The 23,579-nt window shown below is 41.1% G+C and overlaps 2 protein-coding genes and 1 long non-coding RNA gene across 3 annotated transcripts in view; 2 read left to right on the forward strand and 1 right to left on the reverse strand.

The window, feature by feature from the left end:
- LOC122427715 lies at positions 1 to 17,605 on the reverse strand. Its single transcript, XR_006265521.1, has 5 exons — positions 17,426 to 17,605; positions 10,301 to 10,399; positions 6,597 to 6,709; positions 5,659 to 5,765; positions 1 to 138 (listed from the first exon to the last, which is right to left on the reverse strand). It is a non-coding gene; the product is annotated as an uncharacterized LOC122427715 (long non-coding RNA).
- The window catches only part of LOC122427692 (tubulin alpha-1C chain), a 1,128,437-nt gene that overhangs the window by 404,636 nt on the left and 700,222 nt on the right, over positions 1 to 23,579 (forward strand). The window lies entirely within an intron of this gene.
- Positions 16,744 to 23,579, forward strand: part of TMBIM6 (transmembrane BAX inhibitor motif containing 6) — a 16,808-nt gene continuing 9,972 nt past the window's right edge. Inside the window, exon 1 of the mRNA XM_043447383.1 lies at positions 16,744 to 16,864. The gene's annotated coding sequence lies outside the window, so the exon portion shown is untranslated. The remainder of the gene's footprint in view (positions 16,865 to 23,579) is intronic.

The following is a 23,579-nucleotide window of genomic DNA, read 5'->3' on the forward strand; positions in this document are numbered from 1 at the left end:
TCCCAGATCAAAGTGCCATCAGGGTAGGTTTCTGGAGAGACTTTTCTTCTTGGCTTGTAGATGTCTGTCTTCTCGCCATGCCCTTATGGGACCTTCCCTCTGTACTCACATGGAGAGAGGGCTTTAGTGGATCTTCCTCTTTAAAAAAAAAGAAAAAACAACTTTATTGCATTTTCTTAAAATATTGCTTCTGTTTAATGTTTTGGTTGTTTGGCCTCAAGGCATTTGGGATGTTAGTTCCCTGACCATAGATCAAACCTGCACCCCCTGCATTGGAAAGCAAAGTCCTAAACACTGGGAAGTCCCTCTCTTCCTCTCCTTAATAAGGACAACATCCTATCAGGTTAACACCCCCCCCCCCCTTATGACTCCCTTTAACCTTAATTGCCTTCTTTTATTTATTTATTTATTTTTTAAAATTGCCTTCTCAGGAGAACTTAGGCAAAACACTCTCCGACATAAATCACAGCAGGATCCTCTATGACCCACCTCCCAGAATATTGGAAATAAAAGCAAAAATAAACAAATGGGACCTAATTAAACTTAAAAGCTTTTGCACAACAAAGGAAACTATAAGCAAGGTGAAAAGACAGCCCTCAGATTGGGAGAAAATAATAGCAAATGAAGCAACAAAGGATTAATCTCAAAAATATACAAGCAACTCCTGCAGCTCAATTCCAGAAAAATAAATGACCCAATCAAAAAATGGGCCAAAGAACTAAACAGACATTTCTCCAAAGAAGACATACAGATGGCTAACAAACACATGAAAAGATGCTCAACATCACTCATTATCAGAGAAATGCAAATCAAAACCACAATGAGGTACCATTACACGCCAGTCAGGATGGCTGCTACCCAAAAGTCTACAAGCAATAAATGCTGGAGAGGGTGTGGAGAAAAGGGAACCCTCTTACACTGTTGGTGGGAATGCAAACTAGTACAGCCGCTATGGAGAACAGTGTGGAGATTCCTTAAAAAACTGGAAATAGAACTGCCATATGACCCAGCAATCCCACTTCTGGGCATACACACTGAGGAAACCAGATCTGAAAGAGACAGGTGCACCCCAATGTTCATCGCAGAACTGTTTATAATAGCCAGGACATGGAAGCAACCTAGATGCCCATCAGCAGGTGAATGGATAAGGAAGCTGTGGTACATATACACCATGGAATATTACTCAGCCATTAAAAAGAATTCATTTGAATCAGTTCTAATGAGGTGGATGAAACTGGAGCCCATTATACAGAGTGAAGTAAGCCAGAAAGATAAAGACCATTACAGTATACTAACACATATATATGGAATTTAGAAAGATGGTAACGATAACCCTATATGCAAAACAGAAAAAGAGACACAGATGTACAGAACAGAATTTTGGACTCTGTGGGAGAAGGCGAGGGTGGGATGTTTCGAGAGAACAGCATCAAAACATGTATATTATCTAGGGTGAAACAGATCACCAACCCAGGCTGGATGCATGAGACAAGTGCTTGGGCCTGGTGCACTGGGAAGACCCAGAGGAATCGGGTGGAGAGGGAGGTGGGAGGGGGGATCGGGATGGGGAATACATGTAACTCCATGGCTGATTCATGTCAACGTATGACAAAAACCACTACAATATTGTAAATAATTAGCCTCCAACTAATAAAAATAAGTGGAAAAAAAAATTGCCTTCTTAAAGGCCCAGTTACCAACTACAGTCACATTATCAACATATGAATTTGGGGAGGACAAAATTCAGTTTGTAACAGAGATATATCTGAACTAGAATCAACAAGACATAGTTACCTATTTGATAAGTGACTAATATTTTTATAGTGTTTGTAATTTACAGCATTTTTTCCCACATCTATTATCTGGTTTGACCTTCACAACACTGTGGGAAAGGGATATTATTATCCCCATTGCACAGATGAGTAAACAGATTAAAAGAAGTTAAATAATACATCCGAGGCCTTATAGCTAGTAAGTACAGACCCTGGCACTGAACCTGGCTTTCGACTTGGAAATTCCATGCCATTCTGATTTTCTTGTGAGAAGTGAGGGAGTAAAGAGGACTTAAAAGTTGAGGCCAGCTTGGCTACCTTACCCTTAGTCTCTAAGGAAGCCCAGACTCTCTCTTAAGTCAACTGCTACTCAAAACACTTTCAAACTCCTGCTACTCCATCCTACCTAGGAAACTCTACATTATCTCTAGCCCCCTCCTCTAAGGTCTTTAGAAACACACATCTGCTCTCTTCTCTCTTGTGGGAAATTATCTTGCGGGGGTGTGAGTATGGAAATTTAAAACTTTTTTTTCATAATTTACACTAGTACCGACAGAAGGATTTTCTCTTTTCTCTTAACTGGCTCATTCTTACTCATGCCTTAAAACCAGGCTTATAGGTCACCTCCTTCATGACCTCTCCAAAATTGATGAGAACATGGCTGTGAGCACATAGTGCCCCAATATATTTCTGTCCTCATATCTTGAATCATCAGATTGTGTAAGTTCCTTCAGGGCAAGCTGATATTCCTAGGATCTAGCAATAGCACCCACGTTGTGTCTGTTACATGTTGAATAAATGAATGATTTCATACATTGTGACATTCCTCCCACACCACAGATCCCTTTTACTCTTTATCATTCCTCTCAGATACAGTCTGACTGCTTGTATCACTGAAGGTTCAGTGCAGGAAACAAAAACCCCTCCAAGTAGCAGAAGGATATGAAGACATATCTGCTTACAAAATCACCTGGAATGTCTAGAAGCATCCACTCTGGGCTGAAACTCCAGCAACAAGCTGCAGAACATGATAAAAGTGCTGTATCAGACGAGCTGCTACCTCTGCCATAGTCAGAGAGTGTGGAGCACCTGGATGTCTCCACTGATGATGGGGCTTGAGAATAAGTGATCGCAACTGTGATCCAGGGATCTGGAAGCTATGATCAGGACATTGCCGCCGCTGCACTCTGATGCAACCACCTCTCAATGTTTGCAAAGCTTGAGACATCACTGGGCTATTGCAGTAGAAATAGATCACATCTCCAAGGCCTTGCTTGCCAGGAGAAATAGCCAAAGTAGCAGAGTGATGACCTTCTGACTTTTAAATCTCACCCAAGTATATCTGACTAACTACAAGGTATGCTGAGAAATATAATCCTTATTTTTTTCAGCCTCTGCAGTATAGGAAAGCACACTGGAAGGAAAATACATGTTAGGAACGTGGGAATATATGCTGAATGCTAATAAACATATCCACTACTCTGCTTGTGTGAAAATCCACCCAAAGTTTTAATCACCTGTTACTGGGTCTCTTCCTCTCCCCTCCCCCCGCCTCCCCACTCCCACTCCCCCAACACACCCAGGGGCCCCTGCTGGTGATTGTCTCTGGTCCTGTCTCTCAGTCTTCTCCTTTAGGCTAGTTTGCCCTTTTATGTGACGTGGATGAGGCCAGAGTTCTTAAGTATCCTCAGCACAATCCTTAACAGGACAAATGGATATACTGGACTTCTTCGAAATTAAAAAAAAAATGCTCTTTGAAAGACATTGTTAAGAGAACTGAAAATAAGCCACAAACTAGGAGAAACAATTACAAATCACATATCTGACAAAGGACTTGTATCCAGAACACAGAAATAACCCTCAAAAATCAATAATAAGAAAACAAACAGCCCAATAAAAGAAATTGAGCAAAAGATTTAGAAGATTGTTCAGCAAAGAAGATATGTGCATGACAAATAAACACATAAAAAGACATTCAAATCATTAGTCATTGCTGCTGCTGCTGCTAAGTCGCTTCAGTCGTGTCCGCCTCTGTGCGACCCCATAGACGGCAGCCCACCAGGTTCCTCCATCCCTGGGATTCTCCAGGCAAGAACGCTGGAGTGGGTTGCCATTTCCTTCTCCAATGCATGAGTCATTAGGGAAATACAAATTAAAACCACAGTGAAAAACCACTATATACACACCTAAAATTTAAAAGTCTGACCTGAGTGTTGGAAAAGCTGTGGAGAACTTGGATCTCTCATATCCTGCTGGTGGGAGTGTAAAATGAATGGTACAACCCTCTGGAAATAATTCAGAAAATTTTTTTTAAGTTAAACATACTGTGTAAGATGGTATGGAAAACCCAAACGAACTTTTTGGCCAACCCAATACCTACCATATGATTCGGCAATCGTACTTCTAGATATTTACCCCAGGGAAGAAGAAACCAATGAGCACAGAAAGATTTGTACACAAATATCCTTGGCACTTTATTTATAATGGAAAAAAAAAAGTCCCCTGGAAACAACCCCAAATTCATCATCAGGTAAATGAATAAACAATTTATGGTAATCCATACAAATCAAACCAGTCAATGCTAAAGGAAATCAACCCTGAATATTCATTGAAACGACTGATGCTGAAGCTGAAGTTCCAATACTTTGGCCACCTGATGTGAAGAGCTGACTCACTGAAAAAGACCTTGATGCTGGGAAAGATTGAGAGCAGGAGGAAAAGGGGGAGACGGGATGAAATGATTGGATAGTATCACCGACTCAATGGACATGAGCTTGAGCAAACTTTAGGAAATAGTGAAGGAGAGAGGAGCCTGACCTGCTACAGTTCATGGGGTCACAAAAAGTCAGACATGACTTAGTGACTGAACAGCAACAAATACAATGGGATACTTCTCAGGAATAAACAGAAATGAACTATGATTCTGTTTGAACAATAAATAGAAATAAACAATAAACAGAAATGAACTGTGATTCATTCACAGCAATGAATGAATCTCAAATTTATGCTGAGTAAAAAGAGGCAAAAGAAAAGAGTATATATTGTATGATTCCATTTACATAAAATTCTAGAAAATTCAAACCAATCTAATAGTGATAGAAAGCAGGTGGGTGGTTGGCTGGGGATGAGGAGGGTGAAGGCAAGAGAAATCTTTGAATGAAACAAAGGGACATGAGGAAGTCTGAAGGGATAATGGATCACTCTTTACCTTGATTAGGGTGATGGTTTCATGTCAAAAACTCATGAAATTATACACTTTAAATATGTGCAGTTTATTATATGTCAATTATACCTAAATTTATTTAAAATAAAGCAGAGGCCTCTGAACTGGGAAAAAGCCGCTATTCTCCTTGTTTGTGTGTGTGTGTGTTTTCCAAGATCTTATTTCTCCAATCAAGCATCACACCCAGGCCCCCTGGGCCCAGCAGTGAAAGCTCAGAGTCCTAACCACTGGACCACAGGGAATTCCCTCACTTTTCTCACTTTGTGAATGTCTGATGTCTATCTTCCCCTGTAGAGTGAAAACGCCATAAAGGCTAAGGCCATGCCTGTTTGCATCTCTAATGTTTAACATAGAACCTGGTGCTTGTTAGGGATTTGACAAATACATGGTGAAGAAAGAAAAGAGAGAAGAGTTGAGAAGAGCTCCAAGTTTTAACCCTGAGTGAAAGAGAAAATGTGTCGTTGTTGACAGATAGGGAGGAATCAGGAGGAAAGGCAGAGGTGGAACACCCTAAGAGGGTGAAAGGGAGCCACATAACACTATGTCTGCAAAGCCAAGGGAAGAGGTGATTTCAGAGAGAAGGGTTAGGAAAAGGCCTTTGGATTTTTCACAGTCTTCCCTATATACAAAACACAAAACTTCCCTATACAGTAGAATACCTACTTGGTTTCCTCCATCTTCAACAAGCTGCCCGTTCTAGTCCAAGCCCTCATTCTTCCTCATTTGTTCTGTTCCAATAGGAGTTTCTTGGATGCCACTCTTGTTCTCTTCTGTCACAACTGAGAGTGATTTTTTTTTCAAGTTGTGCACTTTATTTATTTTTAATTTTTGGCCTCACGGCATGTGAGATCTTAGTTCTTTGACTAGGGATTGAACCACACTCCTTGCATTGGAAGCAGTGAGTCTTAACCACTGGACCACCAGGAAAGTCCCTACGGTTTTAAAACTAGGGACACAGGTCCTGTGCCTAGTTCTTCCTTGGAATAACTCCTTGTCATTCAGTTTATCTCTTCACTGTGATGATTGGTACCCAAATGTGTTCAAGCTATGAAACTCTCAAGCTACATCACATCAGCTGGAATCAAGAAAGGAAATTACATAAGGATATTAGTTATATATTTCTGCCTAGCAAATAACCCCAAAATGTTGAGGCTTGAAACAACAAAACAAAAAATTATTATCTTACATGTTCTGAGAGTCAGGAATCAGGGAGAGGCTTAGATGGGTTCTATTGTCTCAGGGACTCACATTAGGTTGCAATAAAGCTATCGGCTGCAGCTCCAGTCATCTGAAGGCTTGATTTCTTTTTTTTTTCTTTAATATCTATTTATTTGGCTGTGCCAGGTCTTAGTTGCAGCATGTGGATTCTTTAAGTTGCAGCATGTGAGGTCTTTTAGTTGTGGCATGCTGAATCTGTTTTAGCTGTGGCATGCAAACTTTTTTTTTTTTTTTGGCATGCAAACTCTTAATTACAGTGTGTGGGATCTAGTTCCCTGGCCTGAGATTGAACCTGGGCCCCCTGCATTGGGAGCACAGAGTCTTAGCCACTGGACCACCAGGGAAGTCCCCAACTTGATGTGCTTTTTAGATGCCTCACTTACATGGCTGTTGGTCGGATGCTTCACTTCCTTACTAGTTGTTGGCAAAAGGCCCCAGTTCTTCCACCACCTGGGCCTTTCCGCAGGGCTGCTTGAGTGGCCTCCTGATATGGCAGCTGTGAGCAGAGAGAGAGCAGGGAGGAAGCTGCAGTGCTTTTTCTGACCTGGTGTTTTTACCTAATCCTCATCACTTGCACTTTATAGACAGTCCCCAACTAACCATGGTTAAACTTACGATTTTTTGGTTTTATGATGGTTTGAAAGTGATACACATTCCTTAGGAACTGTAGTTAGAATTTTGAATTGTAATCTTTGCCCAGGCTATTGAGAGACAGTGCCATACTCTTCCCTAATGGGGATCATGACGGTAAACAACTGATGCCGTTACAACCATTCTGTACTCATACACAGATTATATTTTTCACTTTCAGTACTCATTCAATAAATTACATGAGATATTCAACATTTTATTATAAAATGTTGTGTTAGATGATTTTGCCCAACTGTAGGATAATAATAAATGTTCTGAGCACATTTAAGGTAGGCTAGGCTATGCTGTTGTGTGGTTTAGATGTATTAAGTGCATATTCAACTTAAAATATTTTTAATTTTTAATGGGTTTTTGGGGCAAAGTCCCATTGTAAGTTGAGGAAGATCTGCATTCTATTTATTAGAAGCAACTTAACATTCAGCTCATGCTTGAAGGGAGGAGAATTAAGCTCTTCTTCTTGAAGGGAGAGGACTTCTCATATGAGGCAGTGGTAAAGAATCCCTCTGCCAATGCAGGAGACAGAAGAGACATGGGTTCGGTCCCAGGGTCAGGAAGATCCCCTGGAGTAGGAAATGGCAACCCACTCCAGTATTCTTGCCTAGAAAATTCCATGGACAGAGGAGCCTGGCAGGCTATAGTCTACGAGGTCGCAAAAAGTCTGAGCACATGCACATACACCTGAAGGGAGAAATCTTAAAGAACTTGTGTATCTGTTTTAAAACCATTAAAGGAAAGCAAGAAAAAAGGTATATTGAAGCCTTAAGGCAAGAAAGATTTTTGTCATCAGTTGTGAATAGTCATTCAAGGAGCCAGTGCAGTAAACAATGGTTATACAATGCAGTGCTTTTCTACTGAAACCAAGTCTCTCTAAAATTTAGTTCCCTTGCAGAGTTTGTGATTAACCACTCTGTCCAAATCTTATTCCCTTTCTTGTCTCCTCTGACTTCAGTCCTGTGCTAACTAAATGCTAATCAATCAGAGTCAGATGGCTAAAATTGTTGTAGGTAACACTACCACCATACAAACTCAGGTTGTTCCTCCAGGGCAAGATGAACTAACAGACCCCCAAGCCATGAACCACCTGGCCAAAGAATCATAAACCGGAGATATCCTGGCTTCCAAAACTACAATGAAGAAATGTCACAAAGTTGTCATAGGATGATGATTAATCCCAGCCTCTTGGCTCTTCCCTTTTAAAAATCCCCTAACTCAAGACCTAATGGGAGTGGATCTGAGGATTGTCTCCCATGCCTTTGCTTGGCACCCTGCAATAAATCCTTGAAAGTGAAAGAGAAAGTTGCTCAGTTGTGTCCGACTCTGTGACCCCGTGGACTATACAGTCCCTGGAATTGTCCAGGTCAGAATACTGTAATGGATAGCCTTTCCCTTTTCCAGGGGATCTTCCCAACCCAGGGATCGAACCCAGGTCTCCCGCATTGCGGGCAGATTCTTTACCAGCTGAGCCACCAGGGAAGCTGAAGAATACTGGAGTGGGTAGCTTACCCCTTCTCCAGCAGATCTTTCCAACCCAGGAATTGAACTGTGGTCTCCCGCATTACAGGTGGATTCTTCACCAACTGAGCTATTAAGCAAGACTAAATCCTTACTAAATCCTTACTTGCTGCAAACTCCTGCTGTCAGGGTTGGCTTTCTGTGTGCCCTGGGCACACAAGCCCTTTGCTGTGTTTCACTACCTGCACCCATGACAGATGGGGTGAAGATGAAGCAGATGAAAAGGTTGGCCAAGTGTCCGAGGCTTGGAAGTGGTGATGGGATAGAAGAGTGTAGACTTTATTTATTTATTGACTGTGCTGGATCTTTGTCGCTACAAGCGAGCTTTTTGTCCTAGTGAGTGGGGACTATTTTCTAGTTGCGGTGAGGAGGCTTCTCACTGCAGTGGCTTCTCTTAGTGTGGAGCATAGGCTCTAGGTGAGTGGACTTCAGTAGTTACAGAGCATGAGCTTCGTTGCTCTTAACCACTGGCCCACTAGGGAAGTCCTGAGTGTAGATTTTAGAGTGCTGGGAAATACTAAAGTAATTGATCTGAAACTCAGACCGAAACTTCACAGAAATGGAGAGAGCTAATTACTTCTAAGACTGAAGCATCTCTCATAGCTCTTTACAGAAACTAACTTAAACTATTTGAGTTTCAGTTTCCTCATCTATAAAATGGGACTGATAATATCTGCATTACCTTCTCCACTGGAGTTGTTATACAGAGAAAGTAAAATGACAGATGGAAAATTATTTTGAAAAGAGTAAAGCATTCTTCTAATACTCTTGCTACTGTTAATCATTGCACTCTGAAAAGTTACAATGGGCTGAGTTGATAGTAAAAAATACTGTAAACTGTATATTTTAGTTGTTTTCTTCTTCTGGTCTTCAGTAATAATAGCCTACAATACTGTGATTTGAAAAAGAAAGCTCAAGTTTCTTCGCTTCTGTCCTTCAGATGTCAGTGGAAATGCAAACGAGATCTGGGAAGTGAAAAAGACTCCTCCTGAATCTTAAGCAGAATGTTAAATGCACATTTATAGGTGATGGTGCAGGTTTTGATGTGTTTCAATCCTGTTCGCTGCTTATTCTCATAACCACTGGGCAGAACAAGGTCAGAAAGTTTGACGGAGGGATTGGAGTTATAAGAGTAGACAAGGAAAAGTGTAAGATTCAGGGAAGACATGTTAATCATTATTGTTAAGAAACCACTCAACCTCCCTATGGTTCAGTTGAGAGTACGACCCCCAGTCATTCCAAGTTATCCCTCTCATCCTCCTCTCCTTCCTAACCCTGCTTTTCACCTCCTCCCTAGCTTCTGGAATGTAGACTCTGTTGCTGTCTTCCCACCTCCTCCCTACCATTTTTCTTTTTTAAAAAAAATTTATTTATTAACTGCACCAGGTCGTAGTTGTGGCACATGAAATCTTTTTTATTATTATTTAGTTGCAGCATGCAGTGTCTAGTTCTCTGACCAGGGATGAAACCTGGGCCCCCTGCATTGGGAGCTCAGAGTCTTAGCCACCGGACCACCAGGGAAGTCCCTTCCGCACTATTTTTTAAGCTCCCCAAGCTCTTAATGTCAAGTACAACTGCTCTTTTCTTTCAAAGATTTTATTAAAACACACAAACACACAGAACTTCACAAAATTGCATTAACAACACATGCCAATTTTATGAGCTTCAGTATAGCTTAATGATTAAGAATAAGGGCTTTAGAATGAGATACCCAGAGCTCAAATTGAAGCTCTGTGACCTTGGGCAAACTAAGTCTTAATTTCCCATCTTAAATGTATTATTTGTTCCTGCCTCGCGGGGTGATTATAAGGATTAAATTAGTTTATACATACAAAACATCTTATCCATTGACTAACATGTAAGAAACAGTGTACAATACATATTAACTAGTATTATTATAGAAAGCAAAGGAAAAAAAAATTACCTGAATTCCTAGCAGCCCAGTGGTTAGGACTTGGCGCTTTCACTGCTTTGGGCCTGGGGTTCAGTACCTGATCAGGGAACTAAGATCCCTCAAGCTGTGCTGCATGGCCAAAAACAAACAAACAAAAAAGAACAGAAACAGAAAAAACTTACCTATAATCACAAGTGTTTTGCTTCTGCTCACTAATAAAAACAGAAAAAAATAACACTACAAATATGAGGAAGTTATGAAGCTTAAGAAATCTTTCTGGGGTCTTTTGCTTCTTGGTCATTAGTTACATCTACATTCCTTGAAATAACTGGAAACCCAACAGAATTTTCCTTCAAATTCATGTTGTGGGAGGAGGTCATTTAGCTTTCTCTTCTCCTGCCATGTTCCCTGCCTAGCCCTCCGTCCTACAACTTCCACTCTGTCCCAGGTTGGGCTGGCAGTCATCCCAATTTGCCTGTCTTGCTTTTAGTACTAAAAGTCCCACATTCTGGGAAACCTCCCAGACCCAGGTAAACTGATGGCTGGTCTTTTGTTCCCTTAACTTTAGGTTGGACATATACACTCGGAGGATCTTCAGGTAGACTGGGTGATGGCCATTTCCCTGGGTCTCTGTGCTATTTGGAAACAGTCTCCTTGAGTCACTTCCAAAGAATATGTCTATGCTTTCTAAAAGTCAAGTTCCAGGCCCTTCTGGGAGGTGCGTTTTATGTAACTGAGCTTGGCATTGGTGGGTAGAATGGGAACCAAAGGGTAAACGGTGAGATGGATAAATAAAGAAGCAATGGGTAAAGAAGACAAAGTCTAATTTAGGAATCCTGTCAGCCTAAATTTCACAATGTTTTTAAAGGATCTAGAGTCCAGTGCCTATCAGAGAGTAGGTACTTCAACAGCAGCTATGGCCTCGTGCTTTAAATCACATTTTAAGATTTTTCCCTTTGTTTTCCTCCTATTTCCCCCCATCAAGCAGTTGGTGGACTTTATGCTTATTGTCTGCGTGGAAGATATGGCAAGTAGAGCAGGGTCGGTGAACAAATAATGCCTGCTAAGCATTTCGCTTATTGGCAAAGTACTCAAGGGCGTGGGCATAGTGTCTTGGACAGATAAAAAATAAGGACCTTCATTTCACCAAACCAAGAAGAATTTCCCTCCCCTGGATTAGAGACAAGATGGAGGGGAGGTCTGTAGGGGCCTGAGAGCATAGGGTTTCTGGACCAGGTAAACCCATCTATATTTTCAGGGCCAGGAGAATGATATGAATGGGATGAAGCAGGCAGAGTTTTAAAAAAACTATTTGTTTTATAAGCAAACTCTATCTGCTCCATCCATTCATATTCTCTCATTAAATTGGATTTCACTGACACAGACCCAGTTAAATGCACTTCACACACACCTAAAACAAATAGAAATTTTTTTAATATTTAACTTTTACTTTCTTTCAATTTGAAAAATTTGGTAGGAAAAAAAAAAGCACAGACGATAATAATAAATGCCCATGTTCCCATTGGTTATAATTAATGAATGTTAAGATTTCATAACTTTTTCTTCAGAGAATTTCTCGTAAAGATAGGACATTATAAATACATCAGAACTTTCATTCCCTAATCTCACTCACGAAGCATCCTCTGAGACCCCTATTATCATGATTCCAAACCCGAGTCTCCTGCATTGCAGGCAGATTTTTTACCATCTGAGCCACCAGGAGAGTCCAATGTTTATACAGTCCAAGTTTTTTTAAAAAAACTTTTTAAAACCTGTAAAATGTGACAGAAAAAACCCCAAAGAACTTTTTGGCCAACCCAATATTTAAACAATATATACATTACTATTCTGAGTATTACTTTATATTTAAGTCAGTTGTACCATTTTGGGTGTAACATTATATAATTTGTTTTCATTCATATTGTGTTCAAGATATGTCCATGTTGATACATATAAATCTACTACATTTGTTGTAGCAGCTGCACTGCTTTTTCACTGCCTAAATCTGTTTCTCAACCTTTCGTTATTTTCCCCAAAGAGAAAATTTTGTTAACTACCAGTTATTAAATGAATAACATTTAATTTTAATTTAATTTCTTCCAACAAGAGAAAAAAAGTACTAAGGAATAAGATTTTCATTGGATAGAACTGAGCTTTGGGGAGTTCACAAACCACAAACCACACCTAAGTTTTGGCCCCCTAAGAACCAATTTTCACCATTTTCAGGGTGATATTGCCCCTGTTGAGAATGTATGGTATAAATATACCATATTTCTAACTTGTTGCAATGAAGAGCCTTAGTTTTGTATCTTTATACATATGCATTAAAATATTAATATATCCCTAGAAGTTATGAGATATGTTCATTTAAGCTTTGCTAGATCTTGTTAAATTGTTCCCCAAAATGTTTATGACAGTTTTCCATTACACCAGTAGCATATGATTTTCTGTTTTTCCACTTATTTACAAATGTTGGAGTTATCAGACTTTTTGATTTTGCCAATCTGTATAAAATGGTCTATCATTGTTTCAATTGGAATTTTTCTAAATACTAGTGAGACTGAATACTTTCCTTTGTCTGTTGACCATTTGGTTTTTCTCTTGGATGAACTGCCTGTTGATACCCTTTGCCCATTTTTATGTTGGTTTTGGTCTTTTTCTTACTGATTTGTAGAAAGAACACACTTGTCCATGCCACCCCATGACAAAAACCGACATCCACTTTATTAAGCCTATGGAATCTATGAGACAGGAGTTTGGACGGGGCACAGCAGGGTACCAACTGGGAAGATGAATTGCTAGAATCATCTGGAGGCTGGGATCATCCAAAGACTTCATTGTTCACATGTGTAACATCTGGGCTAGGATGACTCAAAAGTTGGCTCCATTGAGACTGTTGATGGGAGAACCTATACAAGGCCTCTTCATGTAGCTTAGACTCACAAGCTAGTAGTTGGGTTCTAAGAGAGTCTCCAGGGAGTATTCCAAGAAACAGTGCTCCAAGAGAAACAGGCAGAAGCTGCATGGTATCTTATGACCTAGCATTAGCAGTCACACAGCAATACTTCTTCTATAGTCTATTACGGGAAGTAGTCATGAGCTCGTTCAGATCCAAGGGAGAGGGAATAGACTTACTCTGTTGATAAGTGTCAGGCATTCAAGGCCATTTTAGATAAACTACCCCAATTACGGCTCCAGATTCAGCAATTTCTCTCCTAGGAACAGGCCCAAGAGAAATCAAAACATATGTTCACACAAAAGCTTGTACATGACTGTTCACAGCAGCATTATTCATAATAGCCAAAAAGTGGAAACAACCCAAACGTCAGTGGTTGAATGGATAAACATCCCTTCTAAGCATGTCTTCTCTTACACCCTTTAAACCATAACCCCAGCATTCTCAGACTGTGATCTCTTTCAATGTTAACCACATCCCTACCTTCCACATATCAAGGATAGAACAAGAGGTGTAATGTCATTTGTACACTCATTTGGCACGACTTAAGACTGATGTGGGTGGGAACACTGCATCATCACAGCATTCAGAAACAGAAGAGGACATTAGTTGGGAAGAGCCTTTTGACACTGTGGACCAACAGTTTTAAAAGCACTCAGAAGTGATCTTGGAGGAGAAAGGTGGGCCTACTCCCAGAGGACTGCTTGACATACATTCCACAGTCTTTGAAGGAGATGGAGTGAATGCCCTGGGTGTCAGTGGTGGGGGTGGCTTGTGTGTGATGATGTACAGAAGAGATGCCTGCTGTCACTCTGTTTCCTCTGGTTCTATGGCCCACACACAGCTCCACAGTCAGAACACGGACAGGAAAGGATCAATACAGGGACCCATACACACAGTTCGAGCCCAAGGCTTATAGAAGACTCTTGGCAGCCCAGAGGCCTCAGTTCATCTTCTGTCTGACCCCCAAGTAGGCATGTCAGCATGATCCTGGAGATCCAATCTCATGGATTCCTCAAAAGAAATACAATCCTGGACAGCAAGAGTGATCAGGCTCCTCTCTTGGGATGGAGACTTGATCACAGGGCCTTGGGATAATGCTATAGGCATGAGTTCGAGAGTTTCTTGGGCATCCTGGAATTGGAGAATCCCATGAAGGGGAGAAATTTGAACAAGAGCTCAGCAGGACCCGATCTGGGCTGAACCTTGATGGCATAACTGGCCCAGATTGGTCCCAGGCACATGAGGAAGACTTAGAAAATTTCTAGGAAGGCCCTCCAAAGCATGAGGCCCTCTGAGGCACAAGACTTGGGACAGGGCTCTGGAAATAAGGGTATTATTATAAGGAAGTGATTGCTATGCAACTGGGAGGATAAGTTGTAAAAAAGGCTTCCATCTAGTTGTCTCTGCTTCTGGGATTGCTCTTTCTGGAAAAAGCCAGGCCTCAAGCTGTGAGGATAGTCAAACAGCCCTAAGAAGGAACCCACTTGGAGAGTTTCTAAGGCCTCCTACCAACAGCCAGCACCAAACTGTCAGCCGTACCTTGGAAGTAATTCCTCTAGCTTCAGTCAGTCCTTTGGATGACTGCATCCTTTGTTGACATCTGATTGCAACCTCTTGAAAGACCCTGAACCAGAAATGGAGTGAATAATCTATGTCTTCAATGAATGAGTAACCTATGTCAGTAAACACCATTCAGGCCAAATTCTTAGCAACCTCTTGTTCTAGGTGGATAATTCAGTATTAGCTTGACAAACAGTTTCTTGTGCCTTAAGTATGGCAAGGAAATAGCTACTGCTATACCTGAAAGGACACCGGTACAAATGTAAAAACTTCTGCAGCAACCCGTGTAAATCGAAGACCAGGAACCACATAGGCCCTGTTCCTAAGCACTTTAGCCCCAGAAAAGTGACAGAAATTAGGGTGGGATAGGGACAGAAATCTCAAGGAAGACTGGTAAAATATATTTTTTCCACTCTGATGGAAAAAGTTTCAGAGCAAACATTAGGTAGCACTACAAAAAATAAAATGTTATTGCATATCTGAATTTGTGTTCCAAGAATCATACCCTGCCCATTTGTATTCTTTATGAAAAAAGATAACCATTCTACCCTTCTAGGGAATTCCCTGTCAGTCCAGCAGTTAGGATTCCATGCTTTCACTGCCCAGGGCCTGAGTTCCACCCTGAATCAGAGAGATGCTGCCAAAGAAAAAAAAAAGAAAAAATAACCTATCCTTCTAGAAAGTAGTTTCCTAAATCTTTCATTCTGATTTGATATTCACTGATGAAATGCTTAATCTAAATTTCTTCCCTTGTTTTGCGAGAACCTTTTATGTCCAGGGGCTTGTTTCCTTATTTGTAAAATGAGGGTCAGGGGTGGATCTATGTTTTGTACAGCCCCAAACATCTACAATTGTAGGGCTGTATTTTAGAAAAAGAATACAAAATTATGTAATAAAGTCAATATTTATTTAGAATAAGAATATTAATAAATCATTACAGATTTTAAAATAATGACAAAACCACAAACATCACAGAATCCAAAAAAAAGAATTACATTATTATTATTAACTTGCCTGCAAACCACTTTAAGCTTTTTTTCTTTTTCTACTTTTTTTGGCTGTATACTCTTTGCCTCTTCGTATGACCATGTTGTATTATTTTTACAGAGATATTAGAAAAATAAATCAGCAAAAAAATGGTTTTGGAAAAAACTGATAATGTAGAAACTTTTAAAAATCAGTTTCATAACTCCTTACTATAAGTCCTTGCGCAAGTATTGCTTAGGAGTCCTCGGAGAGCTCGAGCCCTTTGATCTCCCATGGCTTAGTTTCTTCAGGGCTGACAGGGCAGCTCGGACTGACAGCCACCCTCGTTCCCCTCCCACCCATCGGACTAATAATATCCACCTCCCCGAAGCAAGGTGGACAGGGAAGGTGGTCTTGGCAGCCCGCTGGCCCCGCCCACGATCCCAGATCTACCACTAAGGCTCAGAGAGGGACTTTCAGGGTGGGCTCGTGCGTCCGATGCAGGACTGAGGCTGTTAAGGCTTCCTCGCGTCCCTAGAGAATTCACTGAGCCTCCATAGGGGTTCTGAAGTTTAAGCTTCACTAGATTCACGGTAAATTGGCCCTTGTGACAGCGTTTTTCTATGTGTTCTCTGAATCTGTTTCCCCCTTTAACATTACATGACAAACCTAAAACCAGAATCCTGACACTTTTGCAGCACTACCTCACGCGTTTTGCAGACTGCATTAGTTGCCCCGTGTTTGGGTGGGGCCTGCCCTCTTCTCTTTGTCCACTAGAGGCGGCTTTGAACCGCGACCCTTCCTTACTATGCAGGAAGAAGGCGGAGGTCTTTTGCAACGACGCTGGTTGGCGGCTAGAGTCCTGATCGACAAGGGAGTTAAGCAAATAGCTCTGAAGTAAGTAGTCGTTGTTTATGCACGTACAACCAATGGAAGGGCAGAAGTGCAACAAACAACCAATGAGGACTGGCCTTAGGCCGAATGCGGAGGCGGGGCTTCCTTCGAGGGGCGGGGACGCAAGGTAAAGAGTCTGGAGCGGACCCTGGGAGAGTCAGAAGCACATCCGGTGTTAGAAGAGCCGTGTGGGCTCCTGAGAGGCGGGTTAGAAGGTATGTCTGAAGCTAGGAGTGCGCAGGCTGGGAGTCAGAAATGGAAAGGTTAGCAGTTATTGCCTGAGAAAGAGTGGAAGTAGTCACCGTTTTCGGACGGACTGCATCCTGGGGGAACTGGGCCTTGCTCGGCCGCTGGACTCCGGAAAGATAGGCGGAGAGGGAAGAGAGGGAACTACAATCGCGCATGCGCAACTCTACCGTAGCAGGGGCGAGGCGGGGGGCGAGGTTGCCGGTTCTTTGCGCGGCGTCGAGGCGGGATTCTGCGCGTAAATGTTATCGTAGGTCCCCTTCTTGGCCTTCCTGCCCCGCCCAGGCCGCGTCCCTCCTTCTCCTCCGCCCAAGTGTAAACTGCCTAGGCCTAGCCTCGATCCCTTGAATTCGGGGCGCGTTTCCTCGCCCCCGCACCCCCCCCCACACCCCTTCCTTCGGAGGAGAATGAAAGCGAAACCTTATGGGTTTGTGGTCGTCCCAACCCCGCCAGACCGATTGCTGGCCTGACGGGAAGCCTCTGGCTAGGCCGCCTGTGGGTGAGGGGCGGGGGCTTGGACTCGGGAGTACCTGGTACGACAGGCTGCCCTGTCACGGCGGGGCGGGTGATGTCACACTCTTCTGTGACACGCGAGGCACCTTAGTTACTTGGAAGCCAACAGCAGAGGCGGGAGGTGAGGAGAGATCAGGGCTAGGCCTGGTTTGCCAGCCCTACTGGGCAGCCCCGCTCTGATCTGATTGGTTACCTTTGGACAGGTGAGGTGGCTTTGGCTTTGCTGTTCCTGGGCCTTTGTGGGCGTCTTTCGAAAAGTTCGCTCAGGAAAGGCGTCATCGGGCAGTTTTGTGTTTTGTTTTTTTTTTCCCTTGGACCTACTTGCTGGGGCTGTGGTATTTTTGTGTATTTATTAAGTGAGGAATTGCAGCCCGGTGCCTGCCCAGGTTGCATTGCCTGCCTCATCAGCCTTTCATTGACCAGACAACAACAAAAACCTTTCTGAACTTGAGACTCTGTTACAGCAATAGTTCAATTGTGAGTGTGTAATCATGCAGAAGAGCTGACTGTGCCTGAAACATAGACAGAATTTCAAGGTTAAAGGTTAGCGGCAAATGGGCTTTTCTAGTTACTTATTTATTTCAAGTTTATCTTTTGGTTGAATGTGTAGTTTAAGAATTAGGTTCAGGAAAGATAAACGTTTCATAACCACATTTCTTATGGGTTCTGCAAACACCTTTCTGTAATTATTTGACTTATTCTCTTCGGTGTTTTCTTCTTCCTCGTCTAATGTTTTTTTTTGTCCTTGCTTCAAGAGTATGTTGACATTTAGATTTTCTGCCATTTTCCTCCAGTGGAGTCAGAATGGTTGAATCCTTGAGAAGTGCAGTCTGTAACTTGGATTCAGTGTTTCCCTTTTCCATTATTTTGTTGTGGAAACCTGGCTTAGTACCCTCTTTCTTTTCTCTCTTCTCTCCCTTCCGCCCCCCCCCCCCCCCCGGTGATCCACTGAAGTCTCACTCTCCTAAAGAATAGGAAAGGTAAAATTAATCCAGATATTTGGTCAGCCATTTCCAGGTTTTTTCCTGACATATGTGTATAGTTCATACTTATTGTAGAAATACTGAAAAATACAGAAACGTATAAGAGGAATCAGGATATGTTTGTTGTCATAGTTGTTTTACAATTTCTCTTGACCGGCAGCTGAAACTGCTTTAAGAAAAATTTGCTTTTCTGCTGTAGGGTGTAATAGTATAAAGAGCACTAGAGTTTACCCTAACCTGTCCTGGCTCTACTGTTTAACTTTCTGATGTTTGTCAGCACTAATGTCTGTTTAATGTCCACTGTAGTGTTTAACATTTTACAGTAATTTCACAGAGATTTTTCTCATTGGCATTCAGTGAGCTTGGTAGGGAAGGTGTTAATCATCGTGCTGTCACAGATGAGGAAGTCTAGATGACCTTAGGTAAAGTGATTTCCCCAAAGTTATGTGGTAGAATATGATAGAATATGTAACTTCAAATCCAGTGCTCGTGATGCTATTATGTTACTTTTTTGAACTTTTTAATCTTCAGAGTGGTACTAATCATTCTTGTCCTTTCTTCATGTGTATGATGATCAAAGGGGATAATGTATGTACATAATAAAATGCTTTGAAAGTTGTGAAGTTTTATATAAATGCAGTCAGTGGTATTGTTTCAGGAGGTACCATTGCTGGCCTGAAGAGTTTCACTTTATTTCATAAACTACCCAAGGGTATTAGTCTCCTCTGAGAAAACACTGAATATTCTCTTGATGCATTATCATGCTAAATTTTCCTTTGCTACTTTAATTTGGGTGTAGAATCTGGTAGAAATGTCTTTCACTCCACCTTGCTCTCCTCTAGAGTTACTAACCAAATTGCATGGAGTAGCTTTTATATTACACATACACATTTTTGTTTTCAAAAACAGTATTCAAACCAAGGAGAGAAAAACTGTAGACTGGCTTTTAGGGCCACTTGAATGACCCTTTAAGGTAAGTTCCTCTCTGAGCCAGCTGGGAAATGTTGATGTGTGGTTGCGACGCTTCATTAGATAGCATCTAGATTTACTCTGGAGATTTAAGTGTGGGGGATAGTGAGATGAATCAGATGCAGGCTCTTAAAGTGATTACAACAAAATGTGTGAGAAAAGTTCCTGCACAATTAACTGGAATCCAAAACACTTGGGGGGAAAAGATCTTTAGGAATGAGGGTTGAGTCAGTGTGCCGTTTGTCCTAATCTATGCCTGCTCTCACTTGGGCTAAATATGATTTTTATTGGGGAGGGATTGCTGGTTTATCCTGGAGGATGATTATGTATTTAGGACATTGTGTCTGTCAAACAATTGTGCTTATAGTGAGGGAGATTTAATGTGTCAGCTTGATGCAAAAAAATAATTTATTGAAGGCAATAGGCATTCCATCTCCAGTTACTTGTTAGATTCTGAGGCAGCCTCCAAGAGATGCAGTGTTACCTGATCCAGGAATTTTGGTCCAAGTTAAGGAATGGGCTGGGACATCTGGAATCCAAATCTAGGACAATCAAAGCCCAGCCCTAGCCGAGACAGAATTTCTTGGATTTCCTGAAACCAAACTGACCTGTCTCCTAGGGGTGGCAAGGAAAACATCAAGCTAATAAATAACCATTTACTTCATCAAATTCTCTTCCACATCAGACGATCACTTAGTGGTTATTAGGCTGTCTCAAAACACCTTTGTGGTCCTGGGGGACAGGAGAGACAGTGTAAATGTACCAGCAGAGAGACATGCCATTTAAACCTTTTAATCAGTAGTAAGCTTAACCAAGTTCCTTTCAGTTCCAGTTTATAATTTTCCTAGACTCTCCCCTCCTGCCATTTAATTTTACTCTCTCATTGTGTAACTGTTAAGCCTTCAGGATATAGCTGTGCATTAATGATTGGATACTTTTTTTTTTAAGTAAAATACAGAGTGTATATAAATTAGGTCTAAGATAAATGTCTTCTAAAACTAGACTTTCTTTTTTTTTTTTTTTTCCCCCATCCCGATCCCCCCTCCCACCTCCCTTAAAACTAGGCTTTAAAAAGGGAAAGCCACCACCTGTAGCCCTGTGAAGAGTGTGTTTGGAACATCTGTTAAATGAGTCTAAACATTTTTTTTTTTTAAAGGGAAATCATGCACTGAGGCTATGAGAGTAATGAATTACACTAGTAACAACAATGATTAACATATTAAGCTGGTCTTAACTATGAAGCACTACTCTGAGCACTTTATTTGTATTCTTTCACTTAGTCCTCATTCCTATGAAGTAGGGGATATTGAGTGTTACTATTTTACAAAAGAGGAAACTGAAGCACAGTGAGGTTAAGTGCCAGAAACTTGCTGCATCATACAGCGAAGGAAGTAGCCAGGGTTCAGAAGCAGCTGGCCATGTTAACCACTGTTCCAGGGACATGGTTGTACAGAATCTACAAGCTATTCAGTAGGAAGAACTGCTATCAAAATTACTGCTCCACTCCCCCCCCCCCCCACTTTTTTTTAACCATGTGAGATTTTTCTTAAGTATCAATCAGATCCTTTTGGATGTGTGGGAACAGGATTCAAGATGGTTGAGTTACTACAACAGGAATGAAGAACCATATAATTCACACACTGGATGTTTAAATAAATGTGTGACCAATGTTTCTTTGACTTGTTGGTTTAATGTTCTTAAATTGTATACACTGAGGCAGCTTCTCTGCTGGCTCCAAAAGGCAGCAAACTTCTTTTTCAAAGGCAAGGATTTTTTTTTTTTTAGTGAATGCTGAATGCATGATTGTTTTGCATAGCTTTTGGCCACTTGGTCATGTTTCATTTGCATTGTACTTAACAGGTGTTAGAATAAGATTGAGGAGAATTTTTTTTTTTTTAATTTAAGGCTTGTCTATTGATAATATGTTTTAGGACAGGTTAAGGAAGATTCTTAGAATAAAACAGGAGATTTAACAGTATGTGAGAACACATAGGTGTTCATTGATAAGACTATCTGACTCCTGTCTCCCTCTGCCTGCCCCTGCTGCCCTTCCTTCCTCAAACCAAAGCAGACCTCATGAATACCGACTCAAAACAATGTGTTTGCTTAAGTTTTTCTTGGTAGAACTATGCAATTTTTTTGGGTGTCTCTGGCAGAGAGGCTGACCTGGGAAATCACAGATAGTGACTTCCAATAAAGCTTTAGCAATGTATGCATGACCAACTTTGACACATTTTGGTATTCTGCCTTTCTAAGGATGAAAGCATAAAATGAGTCTCTAAATTTGTTTATGATTAACACTTGAACATTTACTTCTCATTTACAAATGCAGTGCAGGCAAATTTCCCATGAGTCTCAGAGGCACTGTCCACCTTCCTGTTTCAAATTGGAGTGTAGAACTGTGTGTGAGTTGGGGTTCAGAGTGAGAGAAACCAATGCTGGTGTCCATTCTGTAATGGGTTTCAATGTATGTTAGGAGAAATCCTTTATTGAGTACCTTTTCAGTTACTTGTATACCTTTCTCCTTTATTTGGTAAAATACACATAACATAAAAATTATTTTAATATGCTTTTACATTTTATTTATCTATTTTGATTGAGCCACTCGGCCTGCAGGATCCTAGTTTCCTGACCAGGGCCTGAACCTGGGTCCTTGGCAGTGAAAACATGGAGTCGCACCAGACTTCCAGGGAATTCTTTGTACTTAAAAAAAAAAAAAAAACTTTAAACAAAAGTTTTCACTTAACTGTGGGGGCACTCTAGAATGTTAACTGAGTTTACTTGGTTAATGGTTTTGAATACTTCAAGCTGAGCTGAGAACTGACTGTTCCTGGGACTGAAAATACTTTTGGTATGGGAGCTATTTTTGAGTTATGAATGCAATTTAATCTTGTTCAGCTGAGTTTGCACAGGAACCATTGAATGTAGGTATCTTTTCTCTACAGCTTCTGAGCACAGGTGGTTAAGGCTAACATTGAAAACTGGTATGTTTAGTCTTTCTGGCAAAACTTGTAAGAACAGTTTTAACTCATTACTTGTCTGTATGTTAGTGTCTATTTGGAACAGACCAAGAGGAAACCGTCATGTTTCCTTGATTCTAAGTCCTAACTTTTCTCCCCTCTGATTTTAACAGTTCTGAAGTTGTCATATACACCTTGTCATATTTATTAAATGTTTACTTTATTGCATTTTCCCCATAAAATTGCTACTACAATTGCTGTTTACCTTTGCATTTAGAAGCTTTGATAATTACGTATTTCACTTAAATTTTAGAGTTGATTTAAAAGAATTTAGAGTTGATAGTAATGGTAGAAAACTAGTTTTATTTAATTAATTTTTTAATGATTTTAAATCACAAGACACTAAATCATGGAGAAATTCTTATTTGACACCTCCTTCCCTATGTTAACAACCTTTGATGACTTTGGTTTTTCCATCAGCAGTTTTAAGAGAGATAGTCAGTGCCTCCTGGAAAATGCCAAAGAGCAAACTGCCATTCTCCCCTTCCACAATTTCCACTCATTGGGGTCTAGTTACAGAATGTTGCCCCTTTCTGACTAACAACCTCCAGGGTATTTGAGGATTTAACCCCCCTCCCCATCCCCACCTTTAACTCTTGAAATTAGAAGCAAGTGGCAGTCTAGCTTTGTTACAAGTACGAAGCTTGCTTCAGTGCTGTTGCAAGTTCTGTCTAGGGATGTCATTAGGGCACTTAATGGAAGCTTTAAACAAAGACACTTTCCAGATACTGGACTCTGCCATCCTGTAAGTGTGTTCTCTAGAGGGCGTATTCATCATGGTTATGGAAGGCTGTGGTTGGCTGTGCAACAGCCTGCAATTATTGCACCATCTCGATCAAGAGGGCCAGGGTCCCGTGACTTAGAGGTGAGGGGAATGGCTTTAGTAGGTTCTTGAGCTTCTCATTGTATCCATCCTTAAGAACAAATCTGACTGTTATTAAGGTGAGTAGGGATGCTGGTAAGAAAGGAAAGAGGAAATCAGAGGAAGCAAACCAGTCATTGTAGTTGTTTTCATTTGTGAGAGAGAACCTCAGGAAACAAATGGTAGCAGTGCATGTGAACTCTTGAGGATGGCCCAGGATTCCTCAGGAAGTCAGTTTGGGGATTGTAACTTAAAAAAAGTTTCCTTCTTTGTTTCTCAAAGAAACAAAATGTCTTTTAAAGGGGCAAGTTACCTGCTGAAAAAATGGAAATCGATT

This window comes from Cervus canadensis, chromosome 25 (assembly GCF_019320065.1).
Source record: "Cervus canadensis isolate Bull #8, Minnesota chromosome 25, ASM1932006v1, whole genome shotgun sequence".
NCBI classification, from domain to species: domain Eukaryota; kingdom Metazoa; phylum Chordata; class Mammalia; order Artiodactyla; family Cervidae; genus Cervus; species Cervus canadensis.